We start from the raw sequence: 20,049 nt of genomic DNA on the forward strand, positions 1-20,049 counted from the left end.
TCTATCGAAATTTTCACATCACCAACCTCCCCGTAGCCGAGACATGATCCCAAAAAGCACGGGGGCACTTCTCACCATCATCATCGGCGTCATCAACACGACACGCACAGCACAGAGATTGCGCTGGGGGTCGACCGATGATTACGTAGAAGTTTTTTTAGAAAGTGACTCATTTTAATTTTTATTATTATTTGTCTAAATCTTAAAGGATGTTGATAATATTTGTCAACATTACGGAAAAAAATCGTAATTTATGGTCAGCCCCTTGCTCTCAACCCCGTATTGGCCCGGATAGTTTGGTGCCAGTAACGGGGTAAAATGAGTCAAAAGCAAACACACAAACACGTGCGCAAAAAAAGGGATCTGAAATGAATAGTCCTCTTCCGTCATCCGTCCCAGCTCTCTGTCAACGGCTCGGTATTTTCCATGACAGCCCTTCATCGAAACCGAGCCGAGTGTGTCCGGTCCAACGATCGGAACGACGCCATCACACACAAAAAAAAAATGCGTAGAGTGAGTGAGCCCAAAGTACAACACCAAGTGCGCTATTTGGACCTAGTTTGTACCCATTTTGGACCTATTTCGAATTGTATTAAATTTGGCGTTACGGAATAAAAGGAAGCTCCATGACATAAGCCAAAAAAGGATCAGTCACCCCATTCGCACTCACTGCGTACAGTAGTTCAAGTTTCGATGGAAAGCTTTTGAAGCGGCGTCCGGTCCATTATCCGGTCCATTATCGCAAAGTATCGGGTTTCCTGGGAAATTCGGAACGGCCGGGCAATGACCCGGTGGTGGCAAGCGGGAATTTTCCAGCAACAGATGTTGTGTAGACGTTTGAAGATGTGAAAAAATATTTTAGACAAAATAAGGTTCAAGGCTGTGAACTGAAGCGAATCGGGACTATAGTTTGACTTGAAATATGGAAAACATTTAACTTTTTTTTGTTGCTCTGTGTCTGTTCTATCCGAAACCAATCAAAATATTCAAAATTTCTGCAGTACAAAGGCTAAAACAGCTGTCAGAATTTGCCCCATGTGACCCGAATAGCCTCAGATGACGGCATTTTTAATTCTTAAAGTCTAACATTTTTTTATAAATTCTTTACATTTCTTAACATTTTTAAACTGGTATATATAAAAAAATCTTCAAATTCTTAAAAATCATGTCTGGAGTTTTTTTAAAAGGTCCAATAAACCAAATTTTAAGATGTAAATGTAAATGTAAAGAATGTAAATTCAAAATATGTTTATAAAAAACGTTAAAAATTATACCTGTTTTCTTTCTTTTTAAAGCGAATCCATGTCAAACCAGCTGGCTTCAAATCTTTAGTGCTCAGAAATTCGTCCTATCTAAAATAGAGTGGTTAAAAAATTACGTTTTTTGATGATTTTCGCAAAAAAACGTTTTTCAAAAATTAATACCTCATTTTTTTCTTAATTTTTTAACCACCCTATTTCGGATAGAATTACCCTAACCTCCAAACATAAAAATACGGCTGGTTAGACTTGGAACCGCTGTTTCTTTAATCTTTTTAATCTTTCTATTAAAACTATAAAATTCTTCAAATTTTTAAAAAAATAGTTAAATTATGAAAATTTGGCAAAAAATCCAAATTTCGGAAAAAACTCGTATTAAAACAGCCATCTTCGTCCATCTTCGATGTGTAAACCACACAGAGGATTCTGTTATCGGATCACATTTTTCACAAGGGAAGGGAAGGGAGGATGCGTGGACATACCGTACCCATCTGTAAGATTCGGTTTCGACCATTTTTTTTTTGTTTTTTTTTATTTGGCTTAAATTTTGTGAGGAGGGTATCCTATGACCAAAGAAGCTACTTTGTTTCATTGGTTCACCACTACAAGTCTCCAATGGAATCTTCATGTAATTTTGAAGGCTGTCCATACAAAAATGGTACGTAAATATTCGAAAATCTGTAACTTTTGAATGAACTTTCTGATCAATTTTATGTCTTCGGCAAAGTTGTAGGTATTGTTAAGGAATATCTGGAAAAAATAGGCACATAAAAATTATTGAAGATTTTTGATTTTTTTTTTCAAAATTTCAATTTTCCAAAAAACATATTTTTTTAAATTTTGAGATTTTTTAATATTTTTTAGGGGAACGAATCCTGCAACTTTTGAGCCATAGAGACATTAAATATTACGCCTTTTTGAAATGTTCGTCTTGATTGAACAAAATTAAAAATATTGTTTTCGAAAAGATCGGGAAATTTCACGAAAGTTTCCTTTTTTTGACATTAAAAATTTGACCATTATTTCGATGCCTCTGTGCTCTCTTATGCTAACTAGATAGGAAAACCTATCTAGTTAGCATAAGAGAGCACCGAGGCATCGATTTGCTGAGATATCGACATAAGAAAATGGACGGTTGTTTGAGTGACAATTAGAAAACTTAAATTTTCCTATTTCCTTTTCTTTAAACCGTTGTATCTCAGCAACCCTCTGGTCCAATCTTCTATTTTTTTTAGATAGTTTTATACAATTTTTCTGAACTCTACAAAAAAAATATTTTCAAATAAAGTCACTATTTCTAAAAATTGAAAAACTGCTAATATTTCGCTGAAACCAAACATTCGGTGGCTATATCTTGAAAACTGAGCCCTATATCTAAAAATCTGTAGAGTACTTTTCGTTTGCAAATTCAATTTTAAATAAAAAAATAAGGTCTAAAATGTTTTATGTATACAATTTAATTTTTTTTCCAAAAATCGCTATTTAAGAAAAACAAACTCGGCGGCAAAATTTTCATTTAAAAGTTACAGATTTTCGAATATTTACGTACCAATTTTGTATGGACAGCGGCCAGAAATTTATGAGAACTTGTATGGGTGAATAAATGACACAAAATAGCTTCTTTGATCATAGGGAAGGCTCCCACAAAGTTTGAGCCTATTAAAAAAAATACTTATAAAGTTCGTTTCCGGGGTTGTTTTATAATTGCTCGTATGTGTTAAGTTCATCGATGGAAGAATCATCATCAAAAGTTAAGCTTTTGACGCTCATAAACAGAAAAAAATGCAAGGGAACACTGCTCTCATTTCCTCCCGTTATCGCCGCGAGATCCAAACTGCCGAGAGAAACTCGCCGATTGCCCGTGCTCTTCTCCGCTCACGAGCCATAATTGCCCGCGAGCGAGAAGAAGAACGAGTTGACAACGAAAAAAAAACAACACAACTACTAAAGTTTCACCTCTTTACCGTCGCGTCGTTTGCATGCAAAAGCCTGGTAAACAAATTGCTATTTAAGAACGAAGGGATAGCACGACGCACTCGCGAGCGTGAGCGCGAGCGAGAAGGCAAGCGCGAGCGAGGAGTGGAAAGAACTTCTCTTCCTCTCTCGCAAGCGAGAAAAGCTTTCCTTCTTCTCGCTCGAATTCCAACACTGGTACACAGGTTCTTCGGAAAACGAATTGATTGGGTGAAATATACAAAAAAAATATCTGGAAACAGCTTACACAAAATTAATGAATAAAGTCATTCGGTGAAAATATATTTTGCCAGCATTAGCTTTTGAAATACAATTCAAGTTTAAAGATACGGATGTTTCAAAATCAAATAATTATAATTAGCAAAGTTTTCTTGTCAAAATTCTTCCAATTCATCCGGATCTCGAAATACCCCTCGCCGTCATTCCAAACAAAAATTTAAGCATTGCACTGTTCCATGATTTCATTACCATTCAACCCCCCGAGCATCTAATTGTCATTTCTCGCTCAACTCGCTCAACGCTCAAAATCTCTCGCAAGTAGTTCTCCTGAAGCCGTTTGTTTATTCCGTTGTTGTTGTTGTTCGTTGGTATCGTCGTCCACTAACCCGCCCGAGCCTGGAAGCCGTTGAGCGCCTCGAATTAAAATTTTGCACGGTTCCATGCATTTTAATTAAAATTTTAAACCCCGTGATTCCCGGGCCCCAAGCCCCCTTTCGTTGCCCGGAGGAATGCAGCTCAAGTGCATTTTATGACGACGACGGAGGCGGTATTGTCGCTTGGACAGGATGGTGCAATTGGAAAAACTTTTTTGTTCAAGTTAATCTTAAGAAGGGAGGAAATTATTTAGCTTTGAAATATTATTTTATTTTAATAGTTTATGTATAATCCCTAAAGTTCAACAATTGAACCCGAATACAAAAGCGAGTAATTAAAGCAAACTTCCCGATTAATTGCCGCAAGACTGTACTCACTCTCCTAGACGAACTTGACTCACCAGCTGGTTTTATGCATTATGCTAACTATTTCATCTGGGCGCGAAATTGCCTCCTCGTCTGGCTTTTGGTTTACGCTTACGAGAGCACGCGTAATTGGATTCGGCATTGTTTGTGAATAATTTAGCAGAGTTTTGGTCACGAAATTGCTTGAGTGAATCTAATTAAAAGAGATAGAAAACTCACCTTCAGCAAGTGATCCAAGCGCATTTTAGACGGCCTTCCACCGAACCTTCATCGCCCTGAAGCCGCGCAATTGCAGCTGCTGCCTTTTAGGTGGATCGAGCTGCCTTCGTTGTACAACAGCGGTGGAGCCGCCGGAGCTTTCTCGTCGTGTTTAATCTACACACGTTTGATTGAGCAATGGTATTTTTTTCCTTGTTTTTCTTCTTTTACCCTAAACAACCCCACTTCACGATCTTGCACTTGATTTCGATGCACCGCGATAAATCGTCACCGTAGTTTTTCACTACACTAAATTCTTTTGCTTCACCTTTGGAAAGGTTCTTCTTTTGGCATTTTTTCAACACAATCAACGAATCAATAATGTGTTGTGGTCCATTATGACTCTGCAAAAAAGAAGAAAAACAAATAAATTAATTCAATGAAGTTAATTAATTCTATTTTATGGTATATGACTCCTTATCCTAGCGAAACTGTTTCTTTTCTTATGAAATGGAACCAATACATCAGTTAAACATATTCGCGGTTAGTTATTAACCATCTAAGACCCAACCTTGCATCAAGATGCACTTTGATTTAAAAAAAAACTATTTTTCAATCATTAAAAAGCATTGGAAAGTATTTAGGGTACGTTAGTAGACCATTTTCCTACCCCTCTAGAGGGTTTTGATGAAAAATTCAATAAAATCACAATTTCAAGCGTGTTGTTGTCTACAAATCAATTACTTGGGATGTTCAGCATCATTTAAAACAATGTTGACTAACATTAATTTGTCCTTTTCACCAAAATAAGTGTTTTGAGTTCGACATCTGAAATCAGCCATGGCCACTAGCATTTTCACAACAAAATTGCATTTATATTTTATGATTGAATTTACTATCCAATCATTTTTTGATGGTTATTTAACTTCAGCAAGTCGAAATAATGTAAGTTTAAGGAACTTTACAAAAATAAAGCAAAGAACTGCTTATTTTCGAGCAAAAATTAGGGGGTCCAATATAGGACAACGAATATTCAAACTTTTCCAAAAGTGGACCCCTGTTAATTAAACCTTCAAAAATGAAGAAAACTGTGTATTTAAGCAAATTTCTCTTAAACATGGGTAATTCTCCGCCAACTCACACAGCAGTTGCCCCGATCCCTCTTCGATTTGCGTGAAACTTTGTCCTGAGGGGTAACTTTTGTCCCTGATCACGAATCCGAGGTCCGTTTTTTGATATCTCTCCTTTCCATTTTTGAACATGCGAAAAAAGAGATAATTTTCAATAATTTGCAACCTGAAACGGTGATGAGATAGAAATTTTGTGTCAAAAAGACTTTTATGTATAATTAGACGACCGATTTGATGGCGTACTCAGAATTCCGAAAAAACGTATTTTTCATCGAAAAAAAACACAAAACGTTTTAAAAATTCTCCCATTTTCCGTTACTCGACTGTAAAATTTTTTGGAACATGTCATTTTATAGGAAATTTAATGTACTTTTCGAATCTTCATTGACCCAGAAGGGTCATTTTTTCATTTAGAACAAAATTTTTCATTTTAAAATTTCGTGTTTTTTCTATCTTTGCAGGGTTATTTTTTAGAGTGTAACAATGTTCTACAAAGTTGTAGAGCAGACAATTACACAAATTTAATAAATAAACAAAAGGAATTTGCTTAAAAACATCACGAGTTATTGCGATTTTACGAAAAAAAAAAGTTTTGAAAATGTTGGTAGTCGTTGATCATGGCCGTTCATGGTCACCCGCGACAGACACGGACGACGAAACAAAGAGAAACGCATAAGGCTTCATCCATAAAGTACGTCACGCTAAAATCAGCCAAAATTTACCCCCCCCCCCTCCACCCCTTTGTCACGCTTTTCCTATACTTACAACACGCAATGTCACACTTGCTCAGACCCCCCTCCCCCCTAGAGCGTGACATACTTTATGGATGACACCTAAAGTAACTTTTTCAAAACTTTTTTTCGTAAAATCGCTATAACTCGTGATGTTTATAAGCAAACCTCTTATATCTATATATTAAATTTTTTGTTATTGTCTGTTCTACAACTTTGTAGAATATTGTTACACTCTAAAAAATAACCCTGCAAAGTTAGAAACAACACGAAATTTTAAAATGAAAAATTTTGCTCTAAATGAAAAAATGACCCTTCTGGGTCAATGAAGATTCGAAAAGAACATTTAATTTCCCATAAAATGAAATGTTTCAAAAAATTTTACAGTCGAGTAACAGAAAATGGGAGAATTTTTAAAACTTTTTTTGTGTTTTTTCGATGAAAAATACGTTTTTTCGGAATTCTGAGTACGCCATCAAATCGGGCGTCTAATTTTACATAAAAGTCCCTTAGACACCAAATTTCTATCTCATCACAGTTTCAGGCTGCAAATTATTGAGAAACACCTCTTTTTTCGCATGTTAAAAAATGGAAGGGGTTGTACTGCCCCTCCGTCACGAGATATCAAAAAACGGACCTCGGATTCGTGATCAGGGACAAAAGTTACCCCTTAGGACAATGCAGGGCTGTGGAGTCGGAGTCGGAGTCGGAGCTGGAGTCGGTGGAGTCGGGTCTTTTTGGGGACCTAAAGTCGGAGTCGGAGTCGTCAAAACTCGCATAGCTGGAGTCGGAGTCGGAGTCGGCTAAATTGTATGAGCTGGAGTCGGAGTCAGAGCCAGAGTCGTAAATTTTTGATAAACCCGAAGTCGGAACTGGAGTCGGAGATGTCAAAAAAAATAATATAATTTACGAACTTATTTATTGTTCAATATTTGTTATAATTCGGGTTAGTTCACATTTTTTTTATATTTTTAAATTATTTGTAGAATTGCGTGCACATTTTTTTCATTTAATTTATTTTTTGGATCAAGATATTTATCAGATACTATGATGTTTTCGAAGCATTTTTATTGTGATTGGAATGCTCTTATTTTGTTATTTCAATAAGATCACTGAATGATAAGCTGTTAATCCTCTCTTGTCAATGTTTGTATACACTATACTACAATGTCATAACTCATAAAATATTAAACAATTGTCGCTGCGAAGTCATAAAATTAAAAGATATTAAAATGTTTCTTTACTGTCTCTTTATGCTTGAATTTATGTATTCTTTCAATTAAAATTAGACTAAATTTTATCAAACTCTTTCTAAAAACTAACTTAATCCACCTATGTGGTTGGAGCCTTCCTCACTTATTACCAACACTAACTTAATCCACCTATGTGGATTACTTAATCCACCTATGTGGTTGGAGCCTTCCTCACTTATTACCAACAATGCCTGATGTGATGGAATTGTACAATCATTTCATCTATTTTTTAGATCCGGAATAAAAAAGTACATAAATATCACTTAAGTGACCATACCTCGAGACAGGGTTGCCAGATCATCAATGTTTTGGACTTGTTGAAAAGGTCTTTTGATAACCTAACCAACGATGGGTCGGATGGTGGATCCGGACATAGATTACATACATTAAAGTGAGATCCGGCTACAAAAAAGTACATCAATATCACTTAAGTGGTCATAACTCGAGACAGGGTTGCCAGATCTTCAATGTTTTGTACTCATTGGAAAGGCTTTTCAATTATCTAACCAACGATTGGTCGGATGATGGATCCGGACATCGTTTACATACATTTAAGTGAGATCCGGCTTCCAAAAAGAACATCAATATCACTTAAGTGGGCATATCTCGAGACAGGGTTGCCAGATCTTAAATGTTTTAGGCTCGTTGGAAAGGTCTTTTGATGACCTAACCAACGATGGGTCGGATGATGGACCCGAACATAGTTTACATACATTTAAGTGAGATCCGGATATATGTGAAAACACATTTTTATACATAACTTTTGAACTACTTATCGAAACTTCAATCTGTATAAAACTCGATCTATGGGACCCTAAACCAAGTCGAATGCAACAGGTTCGGGTGAAATCGGTTCAGCCAGTGCCGAGAAACATGAGCTAGTTTGTTGGTCACATACATTCATACACACACACATACACACAGACATTTGTTGAGTTTTCGATTCTGAGTCGATATGTATACATGAAGGTGGGTCTACGACGTTTTTATACAAAGTTCATTTTTAAAGCAGGATTATAGCCTTACCTCAGTGAGGAAGACAAAAAATATACACACCGTCATCTTTTTGCCCGATAGCGAATTTTTTTTTTCAGTTTAAATTGATTTTATTTGTCTTTGGTGTTGTTTACATGTTTTAAAGTTCAAGTGATACATTGCTTAACAATTTTCATCTTTGGTTATCCTTTTTTCATCAGTGATAAATGTGTGCTTTGTGTTTTGTGAGGTTGTGTTGTACTGTAAGTATCTGTTTGTTTGCCCGATAGCGAACGTCTTGGAGGTTTTAAGTAGATCTTTTTTTAACAGGAATAAATAAATGTTCACTATCAGTATTTAACAAAAATAATTATATTTTTAAAACATTATCAACTATTATATCAATCTTCTACTTGGAACGCAACATGCTCATTTTGTATGTAAATAAAAAACAAATCAAAGTGTCGTGCTGAAAACATTTCAAACTGACAAAAAATATCGAAAATAAGTTGCAACAAATTTTGAAATACAGTTTAACCGGCGCTCTTATGCCTCGCATATGCAACTTTGCATATACGAGTCATTGAATTTATTAGATATATCGATTACCTCAATGTTTACAATTCCTCCACAAAACTTTTAATGTGTTGATCCTTAAATAATATCGTTGAAAAAGCCTATTTTTTTAATGCCTTGAATCGTGGTGATATAATCGATATAATTTAATTTATTTTTCAAATTTTAGAATTTTCTCAGGATTTGTATGTTTAAAGTGTGTACTGGGCTGGACCACACTATGTCCATGTACGTCCTCTCAAATAAGTGCAAAAAGCATTAAAAATTAGTTACTTTGAAAATTGTTTATTCCAAAACCAGGGTATCTTTGATAGTTACTGCACACCAATTTCTCATTACTGAATTCAGTTAAATTTACTGAAATCTGCAATACTGAAATTTTCAGTAAATGAAAATGCTGAAAAAAAAACAATTGAAAATTAGTGTAGCTAGCTTATTAACAAAAAAATGAATGTAAATTTAAAGTAGTTAAATAAAATGTTCAATTTTTTTTTGTGCTGAAATTGCGTTTTTTAATATTAAAAATACAGATTAGGTGTCAGAGTCGGAGTCGGAGCCGGAGTCAACAAATTTTAGAAAGCTGGAGTCGGAGTCAGAGTCGGAGTCGGCTAGAGTTGGTAGGCCGGAGTCGGAGTCGGCTTAACTAAGAAAGCCGGAGTCGGAGTCGGAGTCGGAGTCGCTTGAAATATGACCCGACTCTGCAGCCCTGGGACAAAGTTTCACGCAAATCGAAGAGGGGTCGGGGCAACTGCTAGGTTTAGTTTAGTGTGACCAGGACCTGCAAAAATTGTTCCATGGATCCCCAGATGCACTGTCAGCTTTTTTTTTTGAATTAAATATACTTTATTGAATCTTTCTTATAATAATTACATTTAGTTTACATAATAAGTGGTCAGCTGTGGCTCTTCAGCTTTAGTTTGCTTATCGTGATTTAAACACTGTTCATTTTCATAACTTTAAAAGTATATGATTTATCATTTTTGTAACACGAGGTACAATGAGGAAAAAAAAATTTAAGAAAACATAACCTAACTTAAAACTAACTTAATCTTACCATAAACTAAACCAATCCTTGAATCAAGGGGTATTCAGAAAAAGCACATTTCAAACATTTTTCTTGAATCTTCTGATCCAACATTTTCACTTCTGCTAATTCATGAACCTCACTTGATTTTGTCCAGCCAGGAACATTCAAAACCATTTTGAGTACCTTGTTTTGGACACGCTGGAGCTTCAATTTATGAGTTATAGCGCAACACTCCCAAACAGGCACTGCATACTCAATAACGGGGTAAATTATTTGTTTGTAAACTGCTAGCTTATTTTTCAAAGATAGCTTTGATTTTCTGTTAATTAAAGGATACAAACACCTGATGAGAATGCTGCACTTGTTCAATATTTTATCTACATGCTGCCGAAACAATAGTTTCGAGTCAAGTATGAGACCTAAATAGAGAACTTCCTTTGACCAGGGTATTGAAACATCATTCATTTTAATCAAAACATCATCCTTTGGCGCAAATCGGGCCGATTTGGAAAGTGGAAAAATGATGGTTTGAGTTTTGGCTGCATTTATGCGAATTTTCCAGTCGCCAAAATATTCGGAAAGAACGTCAAGACCCTTCTGAAGACGGCCAACTAAATATCTGGTTATTTTACCCTTATAAATAACGGCAGTGTCATCAGCAAAAAGTTACAACACACCATTACCAGGACACTGTCAGCTTAAAATTAAAGCCAATGCTAAATTTTCAATGTTCAAAACTGAAAATTATAGAAGTATATCTCAGCTGTATGTCCAAACGATTGGAAAAATAATTATTTAATTCTTGAAATTAACCCTCACACGACTATTCGGAAAAAAATGCATTCTTGAAAAAATGCCTTGTTCGGGCCAAATAATATAATTGAAACCCATTTGAAAAAAAAACCAAAATTACTTTAAGAAATTTGTTTCCCACGAAAAGTGGAAAACATGTCAACGCAGTTGAAGATTGATTAAAAATGCTTTGTCAATGAAATTATGAAGCACTTATATTTATTGTCCTCCAATATTTAAGAAACCATTAAATAGGGAGAGACCGCTGCCAAAAGCTTGGACAAATAGCTGTCAAAAGCTTGAGCAAATAACAATAACTACTCACCATTAATTCCCCAAAACACTGCTCACTCTCTCTTCACGCTCTCTCTCTCCACAAAACCGCCTTTTCTTCGAAGAGGACAAACATCCCCAATTTTTCATCACCCCGACGTCTGTGTCACACTTCTAGCTCGCACGATTAGATGACTTAGTTCACATCGTCATCAGCTTTGTCACCCCGCTGCTGCTGTTGCCACCAGGTGTAAGTCTGCTCGGTGGCCATTTTTCCTCCCCGCCACCGAAAAACGACAACACCTGGACCCTGGTTTGTCCTGTGAGAAAAAGAAAAGAAAAACATTAGCGGTAATAAATAATCATTTGCGTAAATAGAGGGAAGAGAGAGAGGGTGGGGGGGGGGGGGCTCACAGGTGGCCCAAGATGGAGAAGGGTGGGGTAAAGGCCAACTCACTTCATCATTCTGGGAAGAGCACTAGGAAAATACAAAAGATTTGTGGAAGAGTGTGGGAACGAAACACAAGAGAAAGCTGATATTTTCCGTCGTCCGTTGATTTTGCTTTATTAATTTTCCCACACAAAACACTCCAATTGCTGTGCAGGAGAAAAGGAAGAGGAAAATCTTGAACCTGAAGGTTGTGACGATATACATTGGCAAATTGCGATCCCGAACTACGTAAGGACTGTGAGGGTGGTTAACTTTGACGAACGGTTCAAATTTCAACCGTTTTCTTTTTTTAAACGTGATGACAACAAAATAATACTTTAAATCATTAATAGTGTTTAAAAGTACAAAATAGCAAACCAATTTCAATAATATCGATCTGCCACTAAGTGAGATTAGAACAAGATGAAAGGTATTCGAACAATTGTATTAGAAAATACTTAAATTTCAGGAAAAGAAAACAAATAAGATCAGTGATGGACTGTAGTATAAAAAATGAAAACAAATTTTAAACAATCATTAAAAGTAATGATTGCCGTAAAAATGTGTCAACCCTCCTCAACGAACAGTACAACCAGAGTTGCCCTTTTCTCATAACCTGGGATCATTTCTTTTTATAGAACCCCCTTTACCCGTAATCAACCCCGCCCGCAAATTCCCCCCCTTTCGAATGAGATGAGCATAAATCATCCCCAACAAAAAGATAATCTTCCGCAATAAGAGTTAATTGGATAGAAAGCAGCGCAGCGCAGCGATTGAAGGCGAACGGATGGGAAGCGTTCGCGCGATTTTTTGCGTTACGTTGCGTTAAAAGGCCCAGTGGGAGGTAGGGGGGAGCGCCCTCTAACAGGAAAGATTTCCCAATTTATGAGCCTAAATGGGTGGGGAGGGTTATCAAGTGGGTGGATTATGGGAACCCAGGGCGCTGCCAAGTGGCAGCAATCAAAATGACTGATTTGAGCGATGAGTTGACTGGATTGACTTGGGGCAGGATTAGAAACGGAAAAGTGTTCGGAAATTGTGAATTGATTGCAGGTAAGAATGATTTGTAGTCTTGCCTTTCTACTATGTAAGAACACTATGACTCCCATTGAAGTTTATGTTTCAGTGAGATGAGTGAATTAAAAACAATCAAGCGATATATTTGTCAGGTCTTGTCTTTGTCTCTGATTGTCAATATCCAAGGGACCGTCGAGGAAGAGAAGCACCAGTGTCCAGGGCATTCGTGGAAATACAATGTCCCATCCCAGAGGGTCCCGGAGTACCAAACCTTCTTAGCATGGTGCTCCCAACGAATACAACCAAAATCTCGGAGCGTATGGTGGTGTGTCCCCACGCTTCTTCCTCCCCTGTCGATTCAGAATTGTGTTGTTGCTCGAACACTCAGTACTCAAACTCAACCCAATTACGAGTCATCTCTGCGATATGGCTTTACGCAGTAGGCCTGGCCGCTTTAACGCTTGTAATGTTTCAATGCATTCCGATGCATTCCGGCGCACTACAAATGTTAATAAATGACAAGAAGAGTGCTAGGCGTCATCTAACCTAAGGCACTCTCCAGGATCCCTTCGAAAGATTGGCTGCGCTAGGGTCTGATTAGATTAGATTAGATTAGATAAGATAAGGGAGCTAAGGAAGAGAATTATGGCAACGTCCAGCAAACAAAAACAAAGAAATGTCAATCACCCTCCAAAGCTTCGTTTCTCAAAGAAGAATGTTTGTATGTAGATTAGTAAGGTACGGTGGATTTTCAAGCTGTCTAAATAATTAATTAGCACGGAACCCGGATTTATATGGACAATTTCAGAAAAATGAAAATTTGACGACTTTCCAGACAAATTTCACCGGATTTATTCTGTGGGATTGTTAAGCATGTCAAACTGAATCAAAAAACGCCTTTAAAACACAAATATTTTTTTTTCAAAAAAATAAATTCAACTAAACGCATTTTTCGGTTTAGTTTGGCATGCTTAACAATCCCACAGAAAAAAATCTGGTGAAATTTTCCCGAAAAATGGTCAAATTTTCTGAAATTTTCCATGTAAAATTCGGGTTTCGTGCTAACTATAAATAATAGACAATATATATCAGATTTATTCTCCAAATTCATTCTTTGTACGACTAACGACATTAAAGTTTTAATCTCGAAAAATAGCATAGCATAGCATTGGTGTCTACACGTAGCTGCTACTTCGTTATTGACCAGGACCCCCAAACATTGCTCCGTGGACCACAGATGAAAAGTAGGAACCAATCATCACCCCTTCGCAATTTTCAAAGGTCCCTATCGTGCTGATCAATACCGACGCCGGCCACGACCAGTGGTAAGACACGGGGAAGTGGTTGGGAATGTTAGTCCGATACTTGAGTGATGGGACCGCTAAATCGGCTGCGTTTCCGACAAAGTATCACGTGAGATTTGAGGGGTTAGTAAGATGGATATGAGGTCAGGATTCACTGTGGTAAGTTATGCGACCATAAGCAATTTGTTTATCGGTTGAAATTTTAAAAATCTTAGGCAGCCGGCTGCAGAAAGATAGCTATCTAGGGATTTAAACATAGTATTAATTCGACCGCGATTCTCCAGAAAAACTCCGTCGGCGTGCCTTCCGATCAACGGTGATGTAGGAAGGGCTTCATTTAATAAAATGATTTTATATCATAAGCCTTAAAACATATTCGACGGCGTGCCTTCCGATCATCGATGATATGGAAAGGACTTAATCCAGCAAAACGACTTGCTAGTCTCAAAAAAATAGGTACGTTTTTAAAGAAAACTTCAAAAAAAACTCATCGGCCAACGAACGCGAGTAAAAAACAATTAAAAAAGAAGAAGGTAAAAAAAAACAGAACTGCACGTCCCGAAAAGCATCACACTAATGATGCTATTATTAAATATAATGACCAATCACCCCATGCACTCAAACAGCGACCCAAAAGAGACGGAAAATAACACGAAAAACAGGACTGCGTGTCCCCACAGGCACCGCACTACTCTAATTTAAAAAATCATTAAACAAGTTTTAAAAACTCTGCCATTTTCCGTTACTTAACAGTAAAATTTTTTGGAACATGTCTTTTTTACATGTTCAAAAATGGAAGGGGTCGTACTGCCTCCGTCACGAATTGAAGTTTTAATCTCGAAAAATTCATGCAAAGTTTAAAAAATCTCAAAATTTCAAAAATCAAGTCTCTTATAAATTTGTTATGAATTTAATTGAAAAAAAGACACAATTTCAGAGAATTGAATTCAAACCAAAAAATATGTTTCATGTAATTTGAAACTTTGCAGAGTACTTTTTACAGCCTGACATTGTTCATTTTAAGTTGTAGAGCAGACAATTACCTTTTTTATATGAAAGTATGGCTTGTAATTTGACGGTAAAAATAAAAAAAAAGAAATTTATGCGATTTTTTTTGTTTCGTCGTTTGTTATCTGTCTTTTACTTTTAGTAAAATCGCGCGTTTTAGAAATTTCATGCTCTTCAACTTTGTACAACATTGTTACAGTTGTTTTTGCTCTAAATGAAACATATTCTTGTGGGTTATTACAGATTCGAAAATAACATTGCATTTTTCTTCAATGGCATATCTTTGTCAAAACTGTGTTATTTGATGACTTTTTTTTGAACTCAAACTTTAAATTCTAATTTATTTGGAGGCTGTATTCATACCAAAACAATTAAAAAGAATTAAAATATGAGTTTACCACAAGTGTGAAGCATTTCACTGAAACAACGGAAAAGCAAAGCAGGAGTTTATGGTTTTGATATCCCTAAATCCAAGCTTATTGCTACAAAAAAAAATGTTTTGGTGATAACAGCATTTAAAGCGTCAAGATCAAAAATGGCATATGCAAAAACAAATAAAAAATTGAAAATATCAAAATATTTGTAAAAATATTTATAAAAATTAACGTTTTTAGAAAGTCTAAACAGTTGATACACGATTGCATTAGTTTTTACACTGAGATATTATTATTTTAGAAAAAAATGTTTTATTTATATTCTGAAATTCTCAGGAAAATCTATTTTTACCACTTTACCACACAGTGGTCTGAGAAGTGAATTAAGAAGGAAAACAATCTCGAAACTAAACAAAGTGACGTATGCGCCTAAGTGAAATTATAAATTATACACGTCCATAAAATGTTACATAAAACTCTCCTGCGATTTTTACATCGTTCAAAAAAAGAAGTCCTACACAGAAAAAAAGTTGAATTTTGGAATGTTGAAATTCGGTAGGTTGAAAATTACCTATTTTTTGAGTTTCACACATTTGTTTTGTCACATTGTGAGAAAATCTCAAGTTTTTTCATGAAATATTATCAACAAATATCGTTTTTGAGCGAGCAAAATAAAAATATCCAAAATTTATGCCTTCCCGTTTGTAATCATAATAGCCAATGTTTTATGCTAAAAACGCTCATATACTAAAAATTTTGAAAATTCGCCACTGAGCAACTCTCTACGAAATCGGCCGATTTCGACCATTTTTATTTTTTGTATTTTTTATTTGACTCAAACTTTGTGGGGGCCTTCCCTGTGACCAATTCTCAATTTCCCAAAATACGTATTTTTTGATTATCGAGATTTTTTGATATGTTTTAGGGGACAAAAATCCGCAACTTTTGAGCCATAGAGAAACATGGTCAAAAAATCTGCCGCCGAGTTATGAATTTTTGAAAAAATAGTGATTTTTGGAAAAAATTGAAGTTTCATTCATTTCATAAAATTGTCTAAGTGACAATGAAGATTGGACCTCGGGTTGCTGAGATAGAGCCGCTTTAAGAAAAAGAAACACGAAAATTGAAGTTTTCTAAATCTCACCAAAACAACCCACCTTTTTCTAATGACGATATCTCAGCAATTAATGGTCCGATTTTCAATGTTAAAGTATGAAACATTCGTGAAATTTTCCGATCTTTTTGATAAAAATATTTTTTAAATGAAGACTTACATTTTAAAAGGGCCAAATATTGAATATTACGCCCATTTAAAATGCTAGTCTTGATTTAAAAATTTTCAAAATATTTTTTTCGAAAAGATCGGAAAATTTCACGAATGTTTCATGTATTAACATTGAAAATCGGACCATTAATTGCTGAGATATCGTCATTAGAATATGGCGGGCTGATTGGGTGAGACTTAAAAAACTTCAATTTTCGTGTTTCTTTTTCTTTAAGCCGCTGTATTTCAGCAACCAGTGGTCCAATCTTCAATGTCTCTAAGACAATTTTATAGCAAATTTTCTGAACTTTTCAAAAAAAAAATATTTTTAGAAATGGTCACTCATGGTCACTATTTCTAAAAATTGAAAAACTGCAAATATTTCGCTAAAATCAAACTTTCGGTGACTATACCTTGACAACGGAGCCCTTTATCAAAAAATCTGTAAAGTACATTTCGATTGCAAATTCAATTTTGCATTAAAAAATAATGTCAAAATTGTTTTTGCATAAAACTTCGATTTTTTCCAAAAATCACTATTTTTTCAAAAATTCATAACTCGGCGGCAGATTTTTTGACCATGTTTCTCTATGGCTCAAAAGTTGTGGATTTTTGTCCCCTAAAACATATCAAAAAATCTCGAAAATCAAAAAATACGTATTTTGGGAAATTGAGTTTTAGTGAAAAAAAAGTTGATAAAAAAATCTGCAATTTTTTTATTCCGTGTACCTATTTTTTCTCAAAAGTCCTCAACAATACCTACAACTTTGCCGAAGACACCAAATTGATCAGAAAATTCACTCAAAAGTTACAGCTGTTTTAATATTTACATACCATTTTTGTATGGACAGCTGCCAAAATTGTATGGAGACTTGTATGGGTGAACCAAAGACACAAAATAGCATATTTGGTCATAGGGAAGGCCCGCACAAAGTTAGAGCCAAATCAAAAAATACAAATAAAATCCATTTCCGGTTTTGGTAGAGAATTGCTCCACTTTTTGTTCACAAAAATGCAAATATCTCGGCTTTGCGTGGACATAAATTTAATGTTAAAAAAAGCAAAATGATCGCCGTGAAATTTCCCGTAATTCTAATGCATTAGTTTTGACTGGTTCGTTTTGGAGGGTGATTTTTGATTTTTTTTAAGCTAAAAATACAAATTTTTCTCCCTAAAACGCCCTGCCACACGGAGAAAAAAGAGTTCCCAAAATCGTGAACAAGCGTTCATGAAAATGGGAACCACGAACAAAGTGTTCAAATTTCATGGTACGATTTTCAAAATCGTACCATGGGATTTGAACACTTTGTTCGAGGTTCTCATTTTCATGAACGCTTGTTCACGATTTTGGGAACTCATTTTTCTCCGTGCATGCCCAAGCACAAACTTTTATGGACCATGTCTGTCTGAACAAACATATAATAGAACGAAGATTTAACCGTCAACTTCTTGGTTGTTAACTCGACTAGAGATCCTTAAAAAGGAGACTGGTCTATGTGAATTTGACGTACCCAAACAGATACGAGTTTGACGTATCCAAACGAGCATTTGCCTTTAAGCCCAGCAAAACTTATCAGTGTTGCCAAGCTCAAAACATACGTTGCCAGATCGATTTAGCCAGCTTAGACCAGTCTCTCTATTTAGGGTCTCTAAACTCGACACGCTAATATATCAGTATTGGTGAGGACTGAAGATCGCCATGTTGACACACGGGCAGAGTTGATACATGGGCTTGCTGCAAAAATTGTTATAAAGAGAACATTTTTTTTATGGCAAATCCACTACGACATATTGTGCTGTATATTTTTCCTATAAGTGTACAACACTGTCGAAGGCTGTCACTATCTCATCAGGGATCGGAGGTAGTTTTTGAAAAAAAAAAAACTAGGACCAACTTAGTAAATTCGATATGACCAAAAACGTAACATTTTAAACAGAATAAAAATGCTTTGACCTGCAAAATTCACTCCTCAGGCCACTGTGCAAAGATAAGATTTTTGAGAAAATTGTCCAAAAGTCATTTCTTTAAAACAGTTATTTCTGTTTCGAAAGATAAACACAAAGTTAAAGAACAAAATTAGTTAAGAGTTAGATTTACTTTCAATATATCATAAATAATTAGAATATAAAACGATAAATTCTAATGGATTAAAAAAAGCCTCCTTCCATAGCAAAACAACCAACATCATTTCAAATGCAAATCTGGTTGTTTCGCGCACACACACACACACACACTCATATTTGTTTTCAGCTCAGCTGTTTTAAACTGAAAGCAAAGCAATAAAATATTCCACGATGGCGTACAACAAAAAAAATCCCCTATGATTTATAGTTGAACAAGTGTTCAAACGTTGAAACGCGCCTATTTCCATTTATTTTCGCTCCATTTTGCAAAACAAATTGCACTCTTTTTTTTGCTCTTCTCCAGCTGCAATCACCTGCGCGCGAATAGTTTTTGTTTATTCGAGCGTTTGGTTGTTGTTATATTTTGGAGTGATTTTTGCAAAAAAAAAGTGGACGTTTCAGTGAAAGAGCAGGTAATGAAAATTGCCATTTTTATTAAGTCCGGCCATGAAATTGAACACTCACAGGCAGTTTGAAGAGTGCTTCGAAAATGTCACAGGTCCAAATGGAGGTGGGAAAGGGGATGATGAATCGCCTTTGCAGTGTAATTTGTGATAAAATTAATTTCGAGAAAGTCATGCTAATAGCTCAAATTATAATTATTGTTCGGAGAATAATGCCGCTGTAGAATTCATTTCCCCTGTAGCAATTGGAGCAATTGGAACGAAAGAGCATATTTTACCAGTGAAAAACAATGTCTGTTTCTATGATGGAAAGAGATAGATTTCATCGCAAAATGAAACATGCATGAATAAATCAAAATAAAAATTGATGAAAATAACCCCCCTGAAATTCCATCCTTCCGAATTGTATGCAGTTTCACTTCATTGGAACCAATTTCAATAAAGTGCTTTATCTACCTCACATCAAAAATTTCCCAGAAAAAAAAACCAGTTTAAATCATTCTGAACCGAAACCTTTTTCATTTAACCCCCGCAGGGTGGGATCGGAAATACAGCATCCTCCGTCAATGGTATCAAGAGTGATGAAAATGGCGGGTAAAATGCTCCCCCTTTTGAGCGCTTTCACGCTCCATCGACTAGCGAGATAAAAATAATATTTATATAGTCGTGTATTTTTGCCTTTCCCGCTCAATTCTTGGAAAAGCGACGAAGACGTCGTCGTCTCGACTTGCTCAGCTTCCACTTGGTCGAACTTTGTGCGATCTTTTACGCATCTGTATGAATAAATTTTCCACTTTTTGTCCCACCACTTTAAATCCCAAGTATTGATTTTGGATCAATTGTGTGTGCCCAGGAGCTTCCCCCCTTGCGAGCAAACTCGAGCTGGAGCTTTCCATTTGCCATTCTGCCAATTAATTTATTTATTTTCAACTTCTCCGGGCAGACTACCTCCGGCGGGGATTCAGTAATTAGAAGGT

The 20,049-nt window shown here is 35.9% G+C and overlaps 1 long non-coding RNA gene across 1 annotated transcript in view; it reads right to left on the reverse strand.

Annotated features, from left to right (window-relative positions):
- Positions 1-4,284: 4,284 nt before the first annotated feature.
- The window catches only part of LOC119765409, a 66,219-nt gene continuing 50,454 nt past the window's right edge, over positions 4,285-20,049 (reverse strand). Inside the window, exons 2-4 of the long non-coding RNA XR_005276701.1 lie at positions 11,200-11,467; positions 4,412-4,794; positions 4,285-4,302 (exon numbers count right to left, since the gene is read on the reverse strand). This is a non-coding gene — a long non-coding RNA (uncharacterized LOC119765409). The remainder of the gene's footprint in view (positions 4,303-4,411; positions 4,795-11,199; positions 11,468-20,049) is intronic.

The sequence above is a fragment of the Culex quinquefasciatus genome, chromosome 1, assembly GCF_015732765.1.
Source record: "Culex quinquefasciatus strain JHB chromosome 1, VPISU_Cqui_1.0_pri_paternal, whole genome shotgun sequence".
Classification (NCBI taxonomy): domain Eukaryota; kingdom Metazoa; phylum Arthropoda; class Insecta; order Diptera; family Culicidae; genus Culex; species Culex quinquefasciatus.